Source organism: Ursus maritimus, unplaced genomic scaffold (genome assembly GCF_017311325.1).
Source record: "Ursus maritimus isolate PB19 unplaced genomic scaffold, ASM1731132v1 scaffold_3, whole genome shotgun sequence".
Taxonomy (NCBI): Eukaryota; Metazoa; Chordata; class Mammalia; order Carnivora; family Ursidae; genus Ursus; species Ursus maritimus.
The window spans coordinates 28,377,430-28,400,337 of record NW_024425563.1 but is presented as its reverse complement, the minus strand read 5'-3'; the positions used below and the strand labels follow the sequence as shown (position 1 = coordinate 28,400,337).

The 22,908-nt window shown below is 40.1% G+C and overlaps 1 protein-coding gene across 1 annotated transcript in view; it reads left to right on the top strand.

Annotated features, from left to right (window-relative positions):
* The window catches only part of PTPRZ1 (protein tyrosine phosphatase receptor type Z1), a 114,639-nt gene that overhangs the window by 11,853 nt on the left and 79,878 nt on the right, over positions 1-22,908 (top strand). The gene's annotated exons all lie outside the window — the stretch shown is intronic.

Below are 22,908 nucleotides of genomic sequence, written 5' to 3'. Positions count from 1 at the left end.
TTCTCCCCATTCATATTTCCTCACTCCGTAAAGGTCTAATGGTTTGTGCATCCGAGGGGCCTATATCTATGTGACCATAGCAGGTGAACTTCTTTATCTTCTTTACATTATCAGTAATGTCAGAAATACTGTATTAGCCATCTGTATCCTTAAAGGGTAGGTGAAGTATAATTCATGTGGAAATAGATGATATTCTCTTAGAAGAATGGTCATATCATTATACATTTGCATTTCCCCTGGACTTCACCTAGCCAGGATTCCATTGAGGGCACTTAAAGGATCAGACAACTTGATTTCTTCTCTGCCATGGCACAGTGTATTCACTTAGTATTCATTTCACAATCCAGAATCATTATCCCAGTTCAGTGAGAATCAATTTCTCATAGTTGACTGTCTGAATCCCTGCCAGCCCAGTCACATTTTCTACATCATTTACCAGAAAGTATGGTTTTTTTTTTTTAAAGTCAGAACAATTATGCAGGTAACCTGTAGCCTTGTTATGCCCTCCAAATGTGCTTCAGAGCAGTTGCCCACCCCTAGAGCTCAAATTCTTCTCCCAGTTGATCAACGATGTTGCCGACCTGTAGATCAAAGGAGTCCCCACCCAGTGCACCATTTTCTAAGTGAGTCTCTATTGACATGAAAGTGCTCATTCTCTTTTGAAAGAAGAACAGTTCAGTTCATCTTTAGAGAACAGCCTCTGTTGTTTCCTTTTAGCAGAGTAATTACATTTCTAATTTCTGTGGAGATAAGGAAGAAAGAACACATCCCATTTGGGATATGTTTATGTGGCTTCAGAGTAGATTAGAGGAGAAGATTCTATGACTTTTAAGCATGATCTTTTACCCCCCAAAATGTACATGTTTCAGGAAATTATAGTAAGTCTTCTACTCCTTCCATTTATGGTGATTGCTTCTTCATGTTTAAGCATAAGAAAGAGGCTTGATTTAAAATAAAATCTAAGCCCTATTGACATGTTTTTATGCCATCAACATTTTTAAAAGTGAATTGAGTAGAAAATTAAGTTCTGGCATATGGTGCAAATTCTTCTAGTGTGTCTGGCCTCTGTTTAATCATTTATGAGTTATCACTGCAAGATGGTTATATAGATTAGATACCACAGAGATCTAAGGAACTATATTTATTTGATCCTAATTAATACTTGGCCTTAAGGAGATAATCACACCACTTTCCAATTTCCTAATGTTAAGCAATTAAACAGCAAGCAGCTGTTGGCCAGATAAATGTTAAACTTTGCCAGATATATGCAAGTTTTTCGCCATATTTGGACTATATTAGGGTAGATTACAAGACATGTTGAAAATTCATATACCTTAGATTGTACGTTATAGATTATCATTGCAAAATGATGTTTCATAGTGTTAAGATTCATGTTAAATTATCACAGATAGTCCTTTAGTGCATGTTTGCTCACAGTATATATGAACATAGGTCAAATAAAAATAACTTTTGTAACAATCTGTGTGAAGGTGCTTTACATTTAAATAACACTTAAAATATAAAATACTGGATTAGTAAGGAATTCTATTTTCTTAATTAGAGTGCTTCTAACCTTTCACATTTTGCTCCTTTTTTGAAAATGAAATTACCAAAGAAGCAATTCCAATGGTGAAGAGTAAAGAGAACATGAAATGTAGATGGTCTGTAATCCAGAACAGTGGTTTCTAAACTTTAGTGTGCATCAGAATTACCTGGAGAGCTTGCTAAGATAAGAGTGCTGGGTCAGACTTCCAGGATTTCTGATTCAGTAACTCTGAGGTGGAGGCTACAAATTTAATATCTAGCAAATTCTCGGGCAAGCTTGCTTCTGCTGGTTTGGGAAAATCTCATTTTGCAGTATCCAGAATCTACATCAGTCTCTCCTTATAGTGCTTTAATTTGTGGAGTGAATGAATGAATGATAAGAGTCAAAAAGAGAAAGCATATATTTGAATAAATAAATACATGTGAAAGTGCTTTCATCCTCCAGGTATGATACACTGATATGGAATAAATGTTATGGCTTCCATTCAGTATATAATAATGTTATATAATAGTACTATTTTCAAAACCCACTGTCTGGGCACCTGGGTGGCTCAGTTGGTTGAACATCTGCCTTCTCAACCTTTGGCTCAGGTCTGGATCCTACTCCCTCATCGGACTCCTTGCTCAGCAGGGAGTCTGCTTCTCCCTGTACCCTCCCGCCTGCTCATGATCTCTCTCTTGTTCTCTCTCTCTCAGATGAATAAACAAAATCTTAAAAAAAAAAAACAAAAAAAAAAAAAACAAAAAAAAAACCTGCTCTCTGTATCAGCGAGAGGTGAGGTAATCAAGCAATTGCTAATATAGCTTCCATTACTTTGCTCGTCTAGACAGGGGCCTCTTTCCCTACGTTGGGACGTTCCTGGCCTGCGTAGGTCCACGGGGAATCACTTACTAGTGAGTCTGGCTGCAAGCTATCTTTACCTTAAATTATTCTAGACACATTTATCTCTAGCAACTTCCAAGGAACATTCTTTTTTGGAACCTTTTTAAAATCATTTTTTATTGACCTGGCTCCCAAAGCTCCTGGGTCCTGGTGATAAAAAGATTGTATTATCAGTTCCTCCATCCTTCCTTCTTTTTTCTTTTCTTGTTTCCAAATTCCAGTGTTCTAGCCCTTGTAAACTCTCTTGTTAATAATGATTTCCTCCATGTTTTTTGGCTGTTGGTAATATAAATCAGTGCTACCTTCAAAACTTTTAAAGTAGGATAGAAATATTTCTGAACTTCTTTTTAGTAAAGGTTGTTATTCATTCTTTTTTGGGGGGGCTATTCAGAGTGGAGTCACTCAGGTAGTTGTCACTTTTCAAGCCACTAACATCAACTCCACAGGATAAATTACTTTACAGCTACACATACGAATTTTACTTTACGTCACTGGCTGGTATTTTTCTTGGAATTTAGTCTCTGAACTTGGAGAATATTTTTGAAAATTTTAATAGTTGTCCATAGAAATTGAGGGGAAAAACAAACAAACAAACAAACAAACAAACAACCCCAAAACATCTGCCAGATCTCATTCTAGCACAGAACTTGTTTGACAATCTTACAGTGGATGATGGAGCCTGAACTTGTTGGGTAATAATTTCATTCATTCATTCAACACATTTTAATTGAGCATTTCCTATCTGGTGACAAGAAACTGAAAAAACTAAATGCAAGTATCTGCAGGTAAAGGAAATGACTCATGGTGACTTGTTAAACTATACCGCATAAGGATGCTATCCTATTCATGAATGTTGAGTCCAGTCATTTTAATCATTTAGCCTCTGGAGATATCCCAAAATTATAGAACTTGAAACCAGTTCTACAAGTAAATAAACAACTACAAAATTTCTGAGGCCCAAGGTATTATCTTATCTTAATTAATATTAATTTTTTGTAATTTTCAAAGTTGAAAGTTTTGCAGATTCTCTCCCTCTCTCTCTTTTAATTTCCTTTGACTCACTTTTTCCTCTGGGCTTGGAAAGAGTCATAATATGCCTCCAAGGTTATACGAAAAGTCCCAATTAAGCCATGCCTTGTAATGACATGGTCAATGTTAGGAATTCCTGAAAAATTACTGAACATATCCTAGTTCTCACTAATATCTGTAACTGGCCATATCTATACCTCTGTTATAGGATTTGTGTCCCCTTAGTGGCCAGGTTCTTGGTCGCACCGCCTCCTTTAGAAATGGTGCTGTCCCCAGGATTTTAGGGGCTAGGTCTGTCTTTACAGCTCAAATTAACTTTGGGAGTCTTGGGATCACTGAAAGGCTGAAAGGGCAGATGGCATCATCCTTGAAGGGTTCAGAAACCCTCAGCCTGCAGCAGCCTCAATCCTCAACACCAGCACAGCCATACTCACCTGGATATATCCTGGCTTTGTCCCTTCTGGGACAGTGGAGGGGGGGGGAGCGCGGGGAGAGCAGTGTGTCCCTAAAAGGGGGTGGTATGAGTTCTACTCGCATAAAAGTCTGTTACCAGCCTACTGAGAACACCTGATTCCCTCACTTTGATTGTGAAGAACCCAGTCTAACCTGCTTAAATCTCATTCTGTTTTTTAAAAGTCTGTCATTGCTAACCCCAGTCTCTTTATATGTCTACCTCAGTCCCTATAATCTGACACACAGGTCAGTTTCTTCCTAGCCTCTCACTTGCCTGTGTCTTGGTTACTATGTTACTTACTGATTCCAGTCCCAACTCCTCCCCCCCTTTTATCAGCTGATGAAATTCAGAGTAAAATGTTCCTTTTATATTTGCACTACACATGTGATAGTCCAGTTGCCTACGTTAACTTATCCTTGAAGAGTGTTGGGTTTGACAAGATAACAATTAACGAGTGATATTTTTCTTTTTTTTAATGTTGTATTTATTTTGAGTGAGAGAAAGAGATTGAGTGCATGCGAGCAGGGTGGGGGGGTTCACGGGGAGAAGAAGAGAGAGAATCTTAAGCAGGCTCCACGTCCAGCGAGGAGCCTGAGGCGAGGCTTGACCCCTTGGCCCAGAGATCATGACGGGAGCCAAAATCAAGAGTTGGGGGGACGCTCAACCAACTGAGCCAGCTGGCTGTCCCTTGAGTGATATTTTTCAATACACTTATCCTTGTAAACAAAAGAGATAAATTTTAAATAAATTATTTTTTTATGGAGGATTTATTTTTGAACATATTTAGGGTTACTTCACAAAATTGACTTGAAAAGGGCATAATTTCATTTAATGAAAAATCCTGTATTACCTTTAAACCTCAGCAGAATTATATCACAGTACTTGTTAAATATGACTTATCACAATTTCCTAGATATTATATTCACATTGGCACAGCCCTGATGTTTCTAAAAAGCATAATGGAAGGTTTTCATTCAAGTAACAGTGCTGGACTATGCTGGGTTGTAATTATATTTTATGGTTAATCAATTATATTTGTGGGTTTTTTAAAAAATTTCATGATGTCTTGTTTTTATATAGCAAAATTGTTAAAATGGAAGAAAGATCATTTACAATAATAACTAGTTATAGTTAACCAGGGAAAGCAAAGTGCAATTTTTGGTGCCATCTCCATTTTCAAACGGGTCATCTTTCTCCATTCCCGAAGACAAACATGAAGCAGGTGCACTTTGACTTAAAGCAAGTCCTGAAAGGCTCCTTGGGCACCTTTCTTCCCTGCAACCTCCTCCAGGCTCCAGCCATCCCACACCCAGCTCCCTCCAGTCCCCTGAGTGTCCTCTTTCCAAGGACCCGCCCTTCAGGCTCCACCTCATTCTCAGGAATTTGCCAGAGGTCTGCTCTTTTCATTGATCAAACTTTCATCCAAAGTCTAATGTGTGCGGGGCTCCTGGCTGGCCCACGTGGTTAAGTGTCTGACTCTTGGTTTCCGCTGAAGTCAGGATCTCAGGATCATGAGACCGAGAGCCCTGGGCTGGGCTCCGTACTCAGCGGGGAGTCTGCTTGAGGATTCTGTCCCTCTGCCCGCAGGCCCTGCAAATAAATAAATAAATCTTAAAAAAATAAAATCTAATGTGTGGCTCACTCTGCCCGTGACAACTTCATCCCCCAGGACTTGTTCTCAAATCCTGTTTTATTGGCTGATGACCTCCCATCTGCTACGTTGATAGGAACTCATATGCGTTCATGGAAGCCCTTTCAGGGAAGATGTTTACCCTTCGGATTACCTTTACAGGTAGAATCCTTACAAGAATAATTTCATGAGAATTTCAGGCAATGTGTCAGTTTGTGAAGGAGACAGTTTTGGTCAGCGAGCCTTTTTGTGCTCTTCAAATCATACCAGATAAAAGAGTAGTTTCATTTTTACCAGAAAAGATTGGACATTTTGCTTGTTACTTCATGCTTGAGCTGCCTTCCAGAAGCCATAAATCGAAGGGGGTTATTATTGCCTTATGGTTTCGCTAAAATTTGTCAAGCTTTTAAAGTGATGAGATTTCTAGAGTGAGATTAAAAATATGGGTGTGGAAAGATGTTAACTGAAGCTTGGGTTTCAATGAGGAAAATTGGAATCTGTCAAAATGTCCAAGAATAGAAAAGTGGGTGACCATACCGTGCGGGTGTGTGTATATTTGTAAAAAAGTTGTAGTAGACTTCTTCCTAGGGAATACAATGCAGCCACTTTAAAAAATGTGGCAGAGCTATATGGAGTGATCCCAGAGACTTTATTACTTAGAGACAACAAGCACATCATATTGACATATTTAACATGATCTCATTTATCTAGAAAAAGAAGAAGAAAAATGACTATAGGGATATGCACACATATCCCAATATAAGTGCATGGGCAAGGGTCTGGAGCTCTTCCTCTCTCCTTGCCTTCATTTCCCTTCCATGTGATTTCTTCCTGAATATTTCTGTCTTGAAGCCATCAGGAGAAGCCAAGCCAAGCAAATGCCTGTGGCAGTGGAGCAGGCAATAGTGGTCCCGAGCCAGGTGCCAGACTCCAGGCATGATGAAGAAGGCACCCACGGAGGAGTTCTGGGCACAGCAGAGTGTCAGATGCTAAGTGAGGCGAGGAGAGCACTTACTCATGGTCTGGGGGATCAGAGCCATAATGAAATGAGGACAACTTTAATGTAGGAGGGCTGCCGGGTGTGAGGTGTCAGAACCCACCTAGGGTGAGGAGGGTGTCATCTGGGGTGGTGGCTGGGCGTTAATGGGATATTTGACCACATGCAGGGAGGAGGAGAACCACACTAAGAGTGGCTTGTGGTGGAATGTCAGAGCAAGGTCATGATGAGAAGGGTATGAGAAGGAGGGGTGCCTGGCATGGGTGTCAGAACCTGACAGTGGCGGTGAAGGCATCTCCATAGAGGCACGTCCTTGCAAATGGTTCAGGAAAAAGAAAAAGCTTTCTTCTGCACTTGAGCCTTTTCTGTTAAGTTTAAAATTATTTCCAAAGAAAATGTTATACAACAACCATTTAATAGGACTTAACTTAAAAGAGGAGGAGACGCAACGGTGTTCATAAATGTTGTCTGCCTTGGATTCAGGATGTCTTTGCTTTGGTAACTCCTGGATATAGATATGTAGTTTCCCAACTGACCGATGTCGACCCGTAGGTAGAGACATCTCTGTGCCCCTAGTTACAGAGGCTAAGACCTTCCACCCTCAAGGACCTTAAAGAATAGGTCCGAATTGTTCAGGGGGTAATGATGAGGAGAACAGAGACAGAAGGAAAGGCAGCTAAGATTAAATTCCCTTACAACTTGCAGCCCATTCACAAATACTTGAGTCAGGCAGAGTATGACCTTCCTCCCGGAATTCCCAACTGTCTAAATGTGAATGATTTGCTAGAGGCAAAAAGCAATTTTAGCTTGACAATAGCCCGACCTCCAGGATCCTGTAAGTCTTCTTTAACATATGAATATCCTTTTGAAAACTTCCTTTATCCCTGCCCCTCCCAATTTAAAAGTATATAATCAATCGCTCCTCTCAGTCCGAGGGCTGCCTTTCCTGGCACCTGGTCCTGTGCCCCTGCTTTAAGAAAAACACCCTTTTGCAACAGGAAGAAAATAAAGAATAAAAAATAAAAGAGGAGTAGATGGTGAGGAAGGTTAAAATGGAGGCGTTTACTATTTTACTCTGTAGTTCTTATGCGTTGCTCTTTTCACTTGAAAATACATGCAAATTCTAATTGTTTAGTAGAAAAGGGAAAAATAATATCATAGAGCCTGCAAATATGTGCCTACCAAAGCAGAAATTCAATTAGTTTCAACTATTGAATTACCCTCTAGTTTTAATTGGAAAACAAAGATAATTCAATTGGTAATTCTACATTGAATTTAATGATTTTTCTATAGAAATGGTTTGGATTAGAAAACAATACTGGAGCCTCAAAAATACAGCATTTAATGTGAGCTTCCCTTTATTCAAATCTGCCAAGGATTCTAACTGAAGTAAATGAAAACAGGATGTTGCAGTGAAAATTTGTTTTGTAGCTCTTTAAGACTTTGTTATTTAGCTTCTGTTAGAAGAATTTTGTTTGTGAGGCGAAATCCAGACTAAATTAAATAGATCTGCCATGGTTACATTATCATTCTGGGTTCTAAATAAGTATTTTCTTTTAACACGCGTACTGAAACTTCCTAATATGACAAACTGGGGCACATGAAATGGAGTTTTATGCTCCATTGAACTGGATTCTCTGTAGCGGCTTAGAAATATTTGGAGCGTTTTAGTGGATTTATTCATTTTAGTGACCACATTTCCCCTTACCTTTGTGAAATGCATTTTGCTGCACATTTTAGTTATTCTAAAAATATGAATTCATTTATCTGCCCGCTGCAGAGAGCACTCATGAGAACTAAGAGAAATGATAAATGCTAACAAATACCAAAATGGTAATAATCGTAGGTGATACTCATCAATTCATTCAGCCAGTACTAGTCTCTGTAGATATAACCATTGACAGAGAAGATAAGGTACCTGCTCCTATTAAGCTTACATTCTATTAGGGAAAGAAAAATAAGTAAGCAAGGTAATTGCAGAGTATGAGAAGTATTATGAAAAGAATAAACACAATAATGTGATAAATAAGAGCATAGCAGAAGTGAGAGGGCCTTTCCAAGAGGGGGATATTGCAGCTCAGATATGAAGAAAGAGGAGGAGCCAGCCAGTGGGAATTTGTGTTTCAGGCAAGGGCATGGCAAGTGCAAAGGCACTGGGGCAGAAACAGAGTGGTATGATTAAGGAAGATTGGAGTGTGGTAAAATGGAAAGTACATAACCCCTTATTTTGTGGCAAGCATTGTGCAAATGGTTTCCTCTGTATTAGCTCATTTAAGCCTCATAGTAATCCTATGAGGCTCATCCTCGTATGGTCCATATTTTTAAGTGGGTGATAACTGAGGAAAAGAATGGTAAAGAAACCTACCTAGGATTAGTGAACTGGTAAGTGGTGGGGACTGGATTTTCACCCAGAAAGTCTGACTTCAGAACCCATGCTTTCAGCCTTATACTATGCTATAACTCAAAGAAAGCATCATACAAATGTAAATTACTATTGGTTTTATTCTGATAAAGTTTCAGTTACCTTTTATAGCTGGAGAAAAATCTATATTTCCATCTTTCATTCCGTAAAGAATGTTGTGTCCTGCTTCATTTGCCAAGCTTTACAAAGAATGTAGACAAATTGGGGAGTATTGGGAAGAGTGAGTGAAGAGTCTTGACATATGTGAAGCAGGTGTGACTCTGATGAAAAAGAGTAAGCTCAGGAGACTATTCATCTGTTTGTCAGCATTCGTGTATTTTCAAGGCCATCAGGTGGAAAAATAACTAAACATCTTGTTGGCCCCCAGTAGATACAGTCTGGGGAGAAATTACTTTTGGAGAGGAACTTACTTTCATAGAGGAAATGACTTTCTAACATCGAAAAATCTAAAACTGGAACAAACTATACTGGGGGAGATAAAAAGACTCCAACATCAGAGGTATTTAAGCTGAGGCAAAACAAAACCCTGTAATTAAGAGTGTTGTGTGGAGGATTCAGGCACTCATTGGATAATTGAACTTGGGTGGTTTTTCCCAATCCTGAGGTTCTGTGATGGACAAGCTATGATCGGAAACCATGAGAGTCAGACGTGGCAGAGCATGGCATAGACCCCCCCGTGCCAGACATAGATGAAGAAGCAAAGTAAGATCCCAAACAGGAGAGCTGCACTTAGATATTGAAACCCCACTGTCTTCTCTAGTTATCAAGGGGACTGGTGATCTGGCTGAGACTAGAAAGCAGGAGACATCCTGTCTCAGTGACCATACACTCAGCTTTCTACCCTCAACATCATGTCCTTTTCTAAACCAACCCTGACACCCCAGGGAATTGATCCCATTTCATGTCTTTCTTAGATTACCTGTCATTCTCATGCATTGGTTTGTTTATATATATGTCTTCTTCTAGACTCTAGATTCACTGAAAGAAAATTCGTATTTTTGTTTTCAGATCCAGAGTATTAAGAAAAAGTAACAGACAATAAGGAGCAAGTACTTCCAGGTCCAGAGCATAGGATCGGAAAGTCAAACTTGGATTTAGAAGTGTTATTTGTGGCCAGATTCACTTTCCAATTATCCATCAAGGTCCTAGGTGTGTGCTCCTTGACCATGGTATCAGAGGACTAATTCACAAAATACATTTTTCATTTAGGAGATTATGAAATGCAAGTGTTTCAGTAAAAGGCATGATGAGTTGTGATAGAATTAGATCTTAGATCTGAGAGATTTTCTCCATTTGGTGTTCTAGAGTTCTGCCAAATGAAATTACAGTGAATTGGTTGAAAATAAACATTTTAGGGGCGCCTGGGTGGCACAGTGGTTGGGCGTCTGCCTTCGGCTCAGGGCGTGATCCCGGCGTTGTGGGATCAAGCCCCACATCAGGCTCCTCTGCTGTGAACCTGCTTCTTCCTCTCCCACTCCCCCTGCTTGTGTTCCCTCTCTCGCTGGCTGTCTCTATCTCTGTCGAATGAATAAATAAAATCTTTAAAAAAAAAAAAGAAAAAAAGAAAATAAACATTTTATGCTAAGCCCATTTGTCGATTTTTATAGAGATATGGCTTAGGGCCAACTTCTTTGAAACTCCCAACATTTTAGGTAGATTTCTTAAACAAGGGATAGCAGTGGCTTCTTGGAGTTGAGATGATTATAATCTCATTGCTGCCTCTAACACTGAAGAAAACAATACTTTGTTTGCAATACTTTTTGGTATTACTATGCTTTTACAAGTTTTGTTTTTGAGCAGTGAAAAAGAATGACTTATTTGAAGAACTTTTTAAATTTGACTGTCTTGAATGCCTTTTAGAAGCATGGTGTTTATTATTGGGTAAAGGCATATGTGAGAATGTGGTCTTGCATTATTAATTAAACCAGAGCAAACGCAAGAATTGGCTGTGAGTGCATTGTTGACTTTCACCTTGCTCTTAAGTTTGGTCGTCTCTCATCAGATAGTTAAAAATGTCTAAAACAGATGTCAGCTGGAGCCTTCCAACCTTTCAAAGATGTAGGTTACGCTGGCTCAAAAGCCATCCTTCCTCTTCATTCCCTCATGTTCCACTGCCTGTGGAAATCCTAAATGCTCTGTAGGATTTCTGTACCTTCTCAAGGGGTTTCCCTGCTCTGTACCTGCTTCCCTCCCTTTGGCCCAGCGCCATGCAGTCACGCGAGGGCAAGGAACCGGCTCATCCAGAAAGGGAATCTACTTAAATCTGTCATTACTGAAAAGGCTGTTAAGGACTCTTCCACGGGGCTGGACACAAGATACATTTGAATCCATGCAAGTATACCTTTAATTTGCATAAAGGATAAAACCTTGAATAATCAATTTATTAAAAATCAAATATACTTGTCTTGCATGACAATTTTATCTTTATTTGGGATTGATAGTCCCTTGGCAGGGACTCATACCATCTAGATTTAAATCCTTTCTCTTCTTTAGCCTTTTTACATATATACGGAAAGAGTAGGGGCACTTGCTAGTTTAATGGACTGTTGCAGTAAATCTCTTTGCAATGTAAATTGGTTGCCAGCTTGTTTTATCAGATTTATAAATTGCCATGGACCGGAATTATTCATGTTCAAAAACTCTTTTATTTAAACATCATTGCTGGGGCACCTGGGTGGCTCTGTCATTAAGCATCTGCCTTCGGCTCAGGGCATGATCCCGGGGTCCTGGGACTGAGCCCCACATCAGGCTCCCTGCTCCACTGGGAAGCCTGCTTCTTCCTCTCCCACTCCCCCTGCTTGTGTTCCCTCCTCTCTCTCTGGCTGTCTCTCTCTGTCAAATAAATAAAATCCTTTAAAAAAAAGAAGAAGAAGTAGGCAGACTATAGCAACAAATAAAAGAAATCTCGCTCTGTGTGTCTCTCCTCAATCTACCTTGAGGTCAGTTAGTTAGCAGCAAGTACTACAGAGAAGTCATGCTATTAATCAGCCTGCATTGCCTTCAGTCTCAATCCTGAATATTAAACAGTGGACTCATTTGGAGAGGATCAGGCAAATATAAAGGTCATAACATTAATCACAGAGTTACTTAAACCCTCAGCTTTTTCTTCCTTTTAGAAGGGGTGGCTTGTCAGGTGATGAAAGAGCAACAAGAAGTCCCCATAGTTTCTGGTCAGTGTTAAATTTCAACAAGGATTTCTCCGATTTTAATTAGTTAAATATTCCATACCAGCCTATAGCAATAGAAACACTGCAGTATTGGACTTCTTGTCACTCTTACCATTTTCTAACTTAAAATGAACGATGATAGAAGATGCTGTGATTGTAACCGTCGAATAGCTTTTTAAAAAATGACCTTTCTCTCCCCAGATCAGATTTGTGATTGGAAGGGGGGCTTGGCAGGGAGCTTTCAGTTCCCTGACCTTGCAGAGTTCCGCCGGACCCACGCTCCTGTTGGCCACCGTAGGACTGCAGCTCCCTATTCTCTGTGCTTGTCTGTCAAGACCCCTGAACTTGCAAAAACAAAACACACAGGGACACACTTTGGAGGGATGCCTCTGGAAGTTCATGGCCTCCCACATCAGCAGAGCCTTCGGTGCTTTCTATCAGTCTTATCTGTCCATTATTTCATTCTCCATAATTTCCTCAAGCCCGGGCTCCTCCTTACCTCTCCCCCACAACTAATGATCCTGTCTCCCTTCCAGTTTTCCTGAGAAAATAAGGAAAGGGGGTAAGAAGATTCCTATATCTGCCAGTCCGTGCACATATATTATCTCATTGAATTTGCAGTCTGAGAGTGAGAGATTATGATTCCTGTTACAGATAAGGTCACAGGTGCGTGGTGCCTCCCGATGGTGTGCTCCACTCCCAAACCTCTTTTCTTTCCATGTGATGTGATCTGGCTTTACAGCTGAAGCTCTGTGGTGTGAACCATCACATTTCTCTTTTTCTCATTTCTAAACACTTAGATACAAATCCATACTTCTTTGATTATTTTTTTATGTTTCTTTTCGTCTCGTAGGCCAATAACCCTCCATCTTCTCCACCTTAATCATGGAACTCCCTCAACTTCACACTCCTTCTTGCAGTAATTTTATCCCTTCTATACATCTGCATGCTTGAATCTCTTTCTGTGTTAAAATCCATTCCACATCCTTGCATGTGTCTCTGGATGTGCCCTGATCATTGTTCTTTCCTTCACAGTAAGCTTTTAAAATGCATTTTCTTAACTCTACTTTGTCACCTCCAGTTCGCTCTTCTACACATTGTGGTCTGAATTCCAGGTCTGTCATTTCACTGAAATTGGTTTGTTCTAGGAATAGGAGATTTGCAGTTTAAGGAATAACCAAATGCAGTAGTTACTCTTCAATCATGACCCTTTGGGCTCTCAGCTGTGTGTGATAGCGACTTTGGGATAATCTCTCATTGATGAAGCTATCCTGTATGACTTTCACAATATCCCTTTCTCCTCAGTTTGCAGTTCTTTTTCAGGCCATTCGTTCTTCATTTCTTTTGCTGCTTTCCCCTCCCCTCCTGCTCCTTCTGTGTTAGTGTTCTCCAATGTCTTATCGTTAATCCTCTTTTCATCTGTCGACTTGAATTGAAATATATCCACATCCATTAAATTATCACCATAGAGAGAGAGAGATCAGAAACTTAAAGTTCCTGTTTAAAATTTAAGGACTTCTTCAAGTTAGAAAAATCCAAAGTGATGATGTTCCCCAACCTCTATCTCTAGTCCAGACCTCTTAATGGCTCCCAGACCCATATTTGTTATCGCCTAATGAACATCCATGAGCATCTGTCTGTAGGTCCAAAACCAGATGCAAAGTCTTTCTTTCCATCCGTTCTCACGACCAACATGACTAGTACCATTGTCCACACAAGTGTGCTCGAGTCAGAATCTTGGGAGTCAGCCTTTGCCCTTCTCTTTTGCTCACGTCCAAGTACGAATCCTTTAAAACATTTCTAAATCCTCAAAACGACATCCTACTTTTAGTTGTTTATTGCATCAGTTTGTACCCCCCCCCAATTTCTTGCCTTAAATAAATTCTTCTTTACTTCTTTATAGGATTTACTTCATTTTCTGATTAAAGCAGTGGTTAATTGTGACCTATTATGAGCATCATCCTCGTGTTCCACTTATGATTTCATTTATACTCACGACAGATTATCAGGTTTCGACTACTTATATTAAGAATAATAGTATTTTGCTATGCTGGTATCCTTAGGTCTTTTCAGTTTCTGTTTTTATTTTTTCCCTGTGGTCTACAAACATTAAAGTTTATTGTTCATTGCATTATAGAGCTGTCGTTTTTCCTGTGAATTGTTTTTTAGGGTTTTTTGTTTGTATACTTTGGGTTTTTCTAACTTGAAAAAGTCCTAAAATTTTAAACAGGAACTTTGAAGTAAGTTTCTGATCTCTCTCTATTTATACTGAACTTCAGTTAATAATTTTCTTTTCTTTTCCCAAAAAAAGTTACACTATGCTCACCCAAGCTACCATGGGTCACCATACAGTGCTATTATAATACCATCGACTATATTCCCTGTGCTGTACCTTTCATCCCTGTGACTTCTTCGTCCATTACTGGAAGCCTGTACCTCCCACTCCCTTTCCCTCCTTTGTGTCCATCCTCCCACTCCCTTCCCTGGCCACCACTAGTTTGTTCTCTGTATTTGTGGGTCTATTTTCTTAAATATCTTAATGCTTAAGGAACATTTGTGCTAGCATTTTCCTAGATAAACTGATAACTACCTTCCCTGACATGTCTCTATTGGGTATATCGGCCAGGCTTGCCCAGGCTTCCTGCTATCCTGATGTGAGGGTCCCATTAGAACAGACAGTAAAGGAAAATGCGGTCTTGACTAAACAGCTTCTTATTCTGAAATCGTTTGTATTTGATCTGCTTTCAGTCCAGTTCTAATAACAACCATTATCTGTCTTCGCCAACTGCTTTGCTCTTACGAGCTCCAAAAACCTCTGTCTGGGCAGAAACAGAAACAGACATGCTGATTTGTGCATGTAAATGGATCCTCATTCTTGTTTCCACCATGGGGAGTTAGCTTGGACGTCCTTCTTTGCTTTCAGTCAGTTTATGTGATGACACTTACTGGTGTGACATAAAATCACTTAATGATAGTTTTTCAGTACTTTGACATTCTAGTTTCTTGTCTTTGAGGTGACTGCAGCATCTGAAAAGTATTTAAGCATATAATCTTTCATTTTGCTGGAGTTCTAAATTCTATGCAAAATTTTCATTAACAATAACACTGATTTGTTTCATTTTTATATTGGAATTAACTGATGTTTGATCTGAATTATTCACTACCAATAGCTTTATACTATTTCAGTGACTTACATTTTGGTTTTTGGTAAATTCATTGGCATATATAAAGGAAGCCCCTAGTAATTTATAAAGCTGTGACTTATAGTGTGTAGAATTTTGAATGAAGTTAATTCAAGGCAATTAATAATAGATGCTACAATCATCACCACAGTCCACACTTCAATATTACATTTATATTTGTTCTTATTAATATTTTTATATGTAAATATGTAGATATGCCAATATTTTCTTACATCAAAACTGGGGCTAGAAAAGAAATTCATTAGGATTAAAAGAAGTATATATTTTTATTAATAATATTGTCATCTTTAAAGAATCAGCTCTAAGTGTACTGTTGTTCAAATCTTGGTAAATATCAGCAATTTATGGTAACCTTAAAAAAAAAAGTAAATGTTGGGGGGCGCCTGGGTGGTGGTGCAGTTGGTTCAAGCGTCCCGTTAAAGTGTCCGACTCTTGGTTTCAGCTCAGGTCTGATCTCAGGGTCGTGAGATCAAGCCCCAGCTTGGGCTCTGCGCTCAGCACAGAGTCTCTTAAGATTCTCTCTCTCCCCTCTCTCCCTCACCCTCTGCTTCTCCCTACCCCTGCTTGCTCACTCTCTCTGTTTCTTTCAAATAAATAAATCTTTAAAGAAAAAAAGTAAATGTTGGGATTTTTATCATTTCTATGAATTTTCAGTGGCTCTCTGCTGAATACTTTACCCAATATTATAATTTTTATAATATATGTATTATATTGTAATTATTTTATCCATTTTTCTGATACTGGAAAGTAAGACTCAACAGGAATAATGAACAAAGAAAGCAAAATGATTTTTTCTTTGATTTTCCTTTCATTTTCATCCCTTTCTCACTTTTTCCTCCAAATACTAAAACCTGCATTGCTGCTGTTGCTGTTGTTAACTCATTCCTCTTTATTTTAAACTTCGTTTTTCTTCAGTTGATATTTTTATATGAGGTGCTGGTGGAGTAATATTTTCCTACAAAGAATGTATTTAAAAATGTGTTTCCATTTAGAATATTCATTGGTCAAGATGTGTGGTACAAGAACGCTGAAGGGTGGGTAACTGTAGACATCTTATTGAAGTACATATTCATTCGGAAAACAGTTATTTAATCCTTAAGTGCCAGGTTCTAAGAAAGGTACTGAAATTATAATATGATTAAGAGACAGACATACTGGGGCACCTGGGTGGCACAGCGGTTAAGCGTCTGCCTTCGGCTCAGGGCGTGATCCCGGCGTTATGGGATCGAGCCCCACATCAGGCTCCTCCTCTACAAGCCTGCTTCTTCCTCTCCCACTCCCCCTGCTGTGTTCCCTCTCTCGCTGGCTGTCTCTATCTCTGTCAAATAAATAAATAAAATCTTTAAAAAAAAAAAAAGAGACAGACATACTGTAGTTCAAATAAGTACAACAAGGTGTTTTAGATGCTCGGGCAACTATCACAAATACCACGGACTGATAACTTGTAAGCAACGGAAGTTTATTTCTCACAGTTTGGTTTTGGAGGTTGGAAATCCAAGATGAAGGCACTAGTGAGGGCTCCTTCCTTAGATCGCTTTCTTGCCGCCGTAAGCTTGTGGGGCGGGGAGAAGGATGAGAGATCTCTCTGGGATCCCTTTCATAAGGGCACTAACCCCATTCACAAGGGCTCTGCCCTTATGATCTGATCACCTCCCAAAGGCCCCATCTCTGAATCCGTCACACTGAGGGTCATATTATAATTTTTTTTTTTTAAAGATTTTATTTATTTACTCGACAGAGATAGAGACAGCCAGCGAGAGAGGGAACACAAGCAGGGGGAGTGGGAGAGGAAGAAGCAGGCTCATAGCGGAGGAGCCTGATGTGGGGCTCGATCCCATAACGCTGGGATCACGCCCTGAGCCGAAGGCAGGTGCTTAACCGCTGTGCCACCCAGGCGCCCCCATATTATAATTTTTAACCTGAATGTTGGTGCATTCAGTCCACTGCCCGGGGATTCTGTAGGAATCAAATGAAGACCATAGAAGACGCCTTTGAAACTGCACCAAATTAAGAGGCCTCTCTGTTTCTCGCTATCCTGCTTTCTTGCCAGCTTTATCTCTCTGATAAGGCAGCTTTGAGCTCCTGACTCTTCAAAGCCTCTGTGCCTCCCATTGGCCTACCCAGGGACATTTGATCAGTCTGCCTTACATCTCCTTCTAGAATTGCTTGATTGCACTCTTGCTCATTGGACCAAGCTAGATGGCTCACTTCTCTCCGAGCACTGTGTGAACCTTTCTACTACTCTGATTTGCTCTTGGTCCCTTATGCCTGTCAAGATTCTACGCTTCCCTCAAGGCCTCCATTGTGTGCTTTTGATCTCACATTTATTTCCATCCCATCTACTCCTTTAGGCATTTGTCTACTTTAGACTTCACACGCCCCCCAACCTTCTGGAATGCAAGAATAAACAGACCGGCAAACAAACTTGAACTCTTGCAGATCTCCCACAGAACCTAGAATTGCTTTCCATTCTGTTGGAATAGAGAATGCACAGAATGTAAATATTGAATACATTCATTTGGTGCACAGAGACTGTATCGCATTTATTTCTACTGTGTGCCGGACTCGAAGTTTGGCAATACCATATAGATGAGTTAGATAAATTAACAAACAAAATGCAGTCTGGTAAGTGCTCCCATAGAGGAAAGCACAGGAAATTTATCGGAATGATACTAATTCAGATGAGTCAATATGTGGATAAGAGAATGGGTGAATATGTGAATGAATAATTTATTTTAATTGTCTAGAGCTGACATTTAGTACTCTGCAGTCCTCCTTATGGGTAATCACCCTGATAATCTTCTGTTGCAACCACAGCGAGTCCTAATTTCTTCCTTCACAACAGTGGCTAATCACACTCAGGTGGCTACAGTGTACTTCTCATGAATTCTGTACACCTGCTTCCTCAGGTACATGAGCCTGCCTTTAACCACTGACGTTTCCTGTTGCAACTTTAAACATATTAATTGGGGAATTTAAAAAATAATGTTTAAGCATAAGATTAATCTAATACTTCATTATTAGAGATAGGTAAAATCCATTTAATGCTTCTTTGGTCTATGCTTCATCCTTGTGCACAATTTTAACACTTCATTAGTTTACTTCCTTTAGCATTCTCCTTATAATGATTTGAAACAACCTTGTTTCTGGAGTCCTTTGCCATAAGAATCTCAAGTCATTATTTTTTATGGGCTTTTTCTGTTTTTCAGACTTTTCCCAAAAAAAATCTGGATTTTTTTTTTTTTTTGTCTTTTGATCACAAAAATTCAGGAGTCTTCTTGAACCTGTACTGTACTTGGCACCAGGATCTAGTTGGTATTTCAAACTGGATCCACACACAATACAATCATTTGATACACTTCAAACATACACTTGGGTCATTGTGCTATAAAATGTCCAAACTTTCTTGATATTCTTCAGCAGAAGTTTAGTAGGGACTAGTCGACAAAATTGTCATGTAATAAATGGTCAAATATTATCTACAGCTGATTTTAGAAATATTTCTTTAATTGTTTATTTTTTTCTGTTGCCGTTTCATGTTAGGTCTCTTTGAGATTTTAAACTCATAAAACAAAAAACATGATCATTTTTTATTTGTCTGACTTGGGCATTAAGCCAGTATTTATTGAACATATACTATGTGTCAGGCTTTTTTTTTTTCTAGCTTCTGGGGTGTGGAAACAAACAAATAAACGTATTTTAGGAGAACAAAAGTAAAGTAAGGAGAGGGGATTGAGAATGACCAAGGGAAGGAAGTGGGGCTTTTTATGCAGGATGTTAAGAGAAAGCCTCCCCAAAGAGATGCATTTGAGCAGAGACCTGAGAAGTGAGAGAGTGCATGCGTGAGCCTTGCAGACACCTGGGGCGGAGCAGTCCAGGAAGCATTCCTGGAAGAAGTGGCAGCAGGTGCCAAGCTTGACACTTCCCACGCTCCAGGGAAAGAAAAGAAGCCTGTGCGACTGGACTAGCGTGATTAATGCTGAGGGGTAGGAAATGAGACCGGACAGGATGGGAATGATGGTATCTTAGAGGACCTCTTGGCCATGGTAAGGAGCGTAGATTTTCTTCTGAGTGGGATGAAAAGGTATTGGAGGGACCCAGATCAGGAAGTGACACATGATTTGACATGTATGTTAAAAGATTACTTTAGTTACTAGTTGTATTAGTTTTCTTACACTGCATAACAAATCGCTACAATTTAGTGGCTTTTGTTTTATTTTTTTAAAGATTTTATTTATTTATTTATTTATTTATTTATTTAAAATTTTATTTGGAGAGTGCGAGAAGAGGGAGAGGGAAAGAGAGGATCTTCAGCAGACTCCCCACTGAGCGCAGAGCCTGACAGGGGGCTCCACTCTGGGCTCCATCTCTGGACTCCACTCGGGGCTCGATCTCATGACCCTGAGGTCATGACCTGAGTGGAAATCAAGAGTCAGACGCTTAACCGACCGAGCCACCCAGGTGCCCCAAATTTAGTGGCTTTTAAACACATTTATTATCTCACAGTTTCCATGGGTCAGAAGTCAAAGAGAAGGTACTACTTAACTGGGTCTCTGCTCAGGGTCTCATAAGTCTAAAGCCAAGATGCTAGCTGGGCTGGATGCCTAGGGCTTATGCAGCTTGTTGGCAGGATTCACTTAATTTTTGCAAGACTGAGGTCCAGGTTCCTGTATTGTATGTTTATTTGTTTTTGCCATCTTAACCATTTTTTCAATGTGGTAAAAACCAAAAAGTTTTCCATCTTAACCATTTTTAAGTGTATAGTTCAGTAGTGTTAAGTGTACTCACACTGTTATAAAACAGATCCCCACAACTTTTTCATGCTGCAAATCTGAAATTCTGTACCCATTAAACAGCTCCCCCTTTCCCCTCTCCCTGTCTCCTGGTAACTACCATTCTGCTTTCTCTATGAATTTGGTTACTTTAGCTATCTCATGTAAATGGAATCACACAGCATTTGTCTTTTTATAACTGGCATATTATGCGTTTGTTTTTGCTGGCTGTCAGCCTGGGGGCGCTCTCCGATCCTAGCAATATGTACCCCTCTTCCCGCCTAGCCTAGCAGCGTACTTCTTCAAAGCCAGATGGAGAATCTCTCACACTTCGAATCTTTCTCTCCGTCTCCAATTTGCTATCACCGAGCCTTCTGTAACAGAACATTATCACAGCAGGGACTCCCATCACCTTTGTCACAGAACGTAACCTAGTTAAGGGAATGACTATCCCATTATATTCACAGCCTGCCCACCTTTGAGTGGAAGAGATCATACAGGACCTGCAGCTGACTGTGGGAATTTGCCGGGGGGCAGGAGGGCATCCCAGAATTCTGCCTACCATGTAGGTGGAGAACGGATTTGTAGACAGGGAGCAAGAGAAGAAGCTGGAGACCGATTAGAAGGCACTCGAGATGTCTAAGCCATTGCTTCTCAAAATTTAATGTGTATATGAATCTTCTGGGGATCTGGTTAAAATTAGATTCCGACTTAGCAACGTTGTGGTGGAGGCCTGACGCTCCCCAACAGTCTCCTAGGTGATGGCATTGCTGCCTGTGAGATAGCAAGACACAGATAGGCTCACAGGGACCGTGGCTTGGGCGAGGCTGGTAACTGTCGCAATGAGAAGCCTTCTGATGAAGGATAAAATTTGAAGGTAGATCCAAAAGGGCCTAATGGTGAGGAGGAACCAGAGGCATCTGGATGACTTTTACGTTCGGGGGATGACAGAGATCGTAGGAGGTGTTTATTTCAGGGCAGAAATCAAGTGTTTAGTGGCGGATATGCCAAATTAGAACCCACGCAGAAATGATCACTAAATGATGTGGGAAATAGCAGGTGTATTAATCATATGCAGTGTTACTAGACATTTTACAGTTTTTGTTGCTCCACCACCGTGAGACTCTTCCTGAGGGTGCTTGAAATTTCTTGCAGTGCATTAAAAATTTTAAGCAACACAGAGGGTCTTGTTGATTCCTGCTGCAGTTTCTCTGCTTCTCTTGCACCGACATTAGTGAAACAAGCAGTGTTTTCTTTTCCGCACGCCAGTGTTCTCTACAATGAAATTAACATAGCCTTACTCCAATCATTAAAGCTGTTCCTAGAAGCCAAAATATGCACTCCTGGGCAAATTTAAAGCATACTGTATTCCAGCACTCTCTAGGAATAGACCTAGATTTTAAAATAAAGTTTTCAGCACCTATTGATTTTGGTAGATGAGTTTTCAGCACCTATTGATTTTGGTAGATGCCTCACGAGGAGATGAATTACCTAATTTTTCCTGGCTATCTAGGCCATTTCATGGTATGACTAATTATTATTTCTTTCCGGAGCTAAATTATGCAGAGTTCGCTTTGTCACATTATGAGAGCTTTGCATGGAAGTCAAAATCTTCTCTGATGCCTGATTATCACAAAAACAAGATGGCATAGACTAAGGTTGTTTAGAGGGTATGTTGATTCACAGTTTCCCTAAATATTAACCACATAAAATCTTGGCTTTACCCATACTCATTTTCTTTTTTTTTTTTTCTTAAGTTTTTATTTATTTATTTGAGAGAGAGCACGAGCGTGGAGAGGGAGGGAGAGGGAGAAGCGGACTCACTGCTTAGCAGGGAGCCCGAGGCAGAGCTCCATCCCAGGACCCTGAGATCATGACCTAAGATAAAGGCAGACGCTTAACTGACTGAGCCACCCAGAAGCCCCAACTATACCCATTTTCTAAAAGAAAAGCATTTGAAAGGGGGGTAAGCCGAAAACGGTGCTGCCACCCTGCTCTTTTATGGGATGGCTAGAGACATATAGAAAGAGAGAAGTTTAAGACCTTTAAATAAAACATACCTGCTCTTAGTGTTGCTTGGGCTCTAGCTAAGATCATGTCCAATGACATAAGGTTACAAGAGATGGTTTGTGGTTTCAGGTAGGCGTGAAATAAAGGCAGCACAGGGCGGCTTTGCTTTAAAGGACTGTTCATTCTCTGGAACAGGTAGAAATTCACTTAGGTGTAGGCAAAATCTTTATGGAAAGCCTTGTTTTCTGTTTCTTACTGTTAAGAAAGCAATAAAGCAATAAAACCCAATAGGCTTCATGACCAGAAAAAAAGAGTGAGAGAGAGGAGGAGATATTTCAACGAGAGCATGGTGATTATGTTTTTATAAGTAAGACCCTGAGCAGATGACGGTTAAACCAGATCATTCAATGGCAGGGATGACAGAAGGTCTGAAGGGAACTACCCCCATGGAGAGTGCTAAGGAAGTCAGAATTTAACACCTGCCATCTGGACACCTTTCAATCTGGAACCTGGGCTCGGGCTAACTACCTGATATGACAGTTAGGCTTTCTGTTGATTTGGAAGAGTCTGATGGCTAAGCAAAGCCACTGTTGAACCCTGAACTCGATGTGGTTTCTCTATAGGCCTCTTTTTTTTTTTTTTTTTTTAGATTTTATTTATTTTTTCGACAGAGATAGAGACAGCCAGCGAGAGAGGGAACACAAGCAGGGGGAGTGGGAGAGGAAGAAGCAGGCTCATAGCGGAGGAGCCTGATGTGGGGCTCGATCCCATAACGCCGGGATCACGCCCTGAGCCG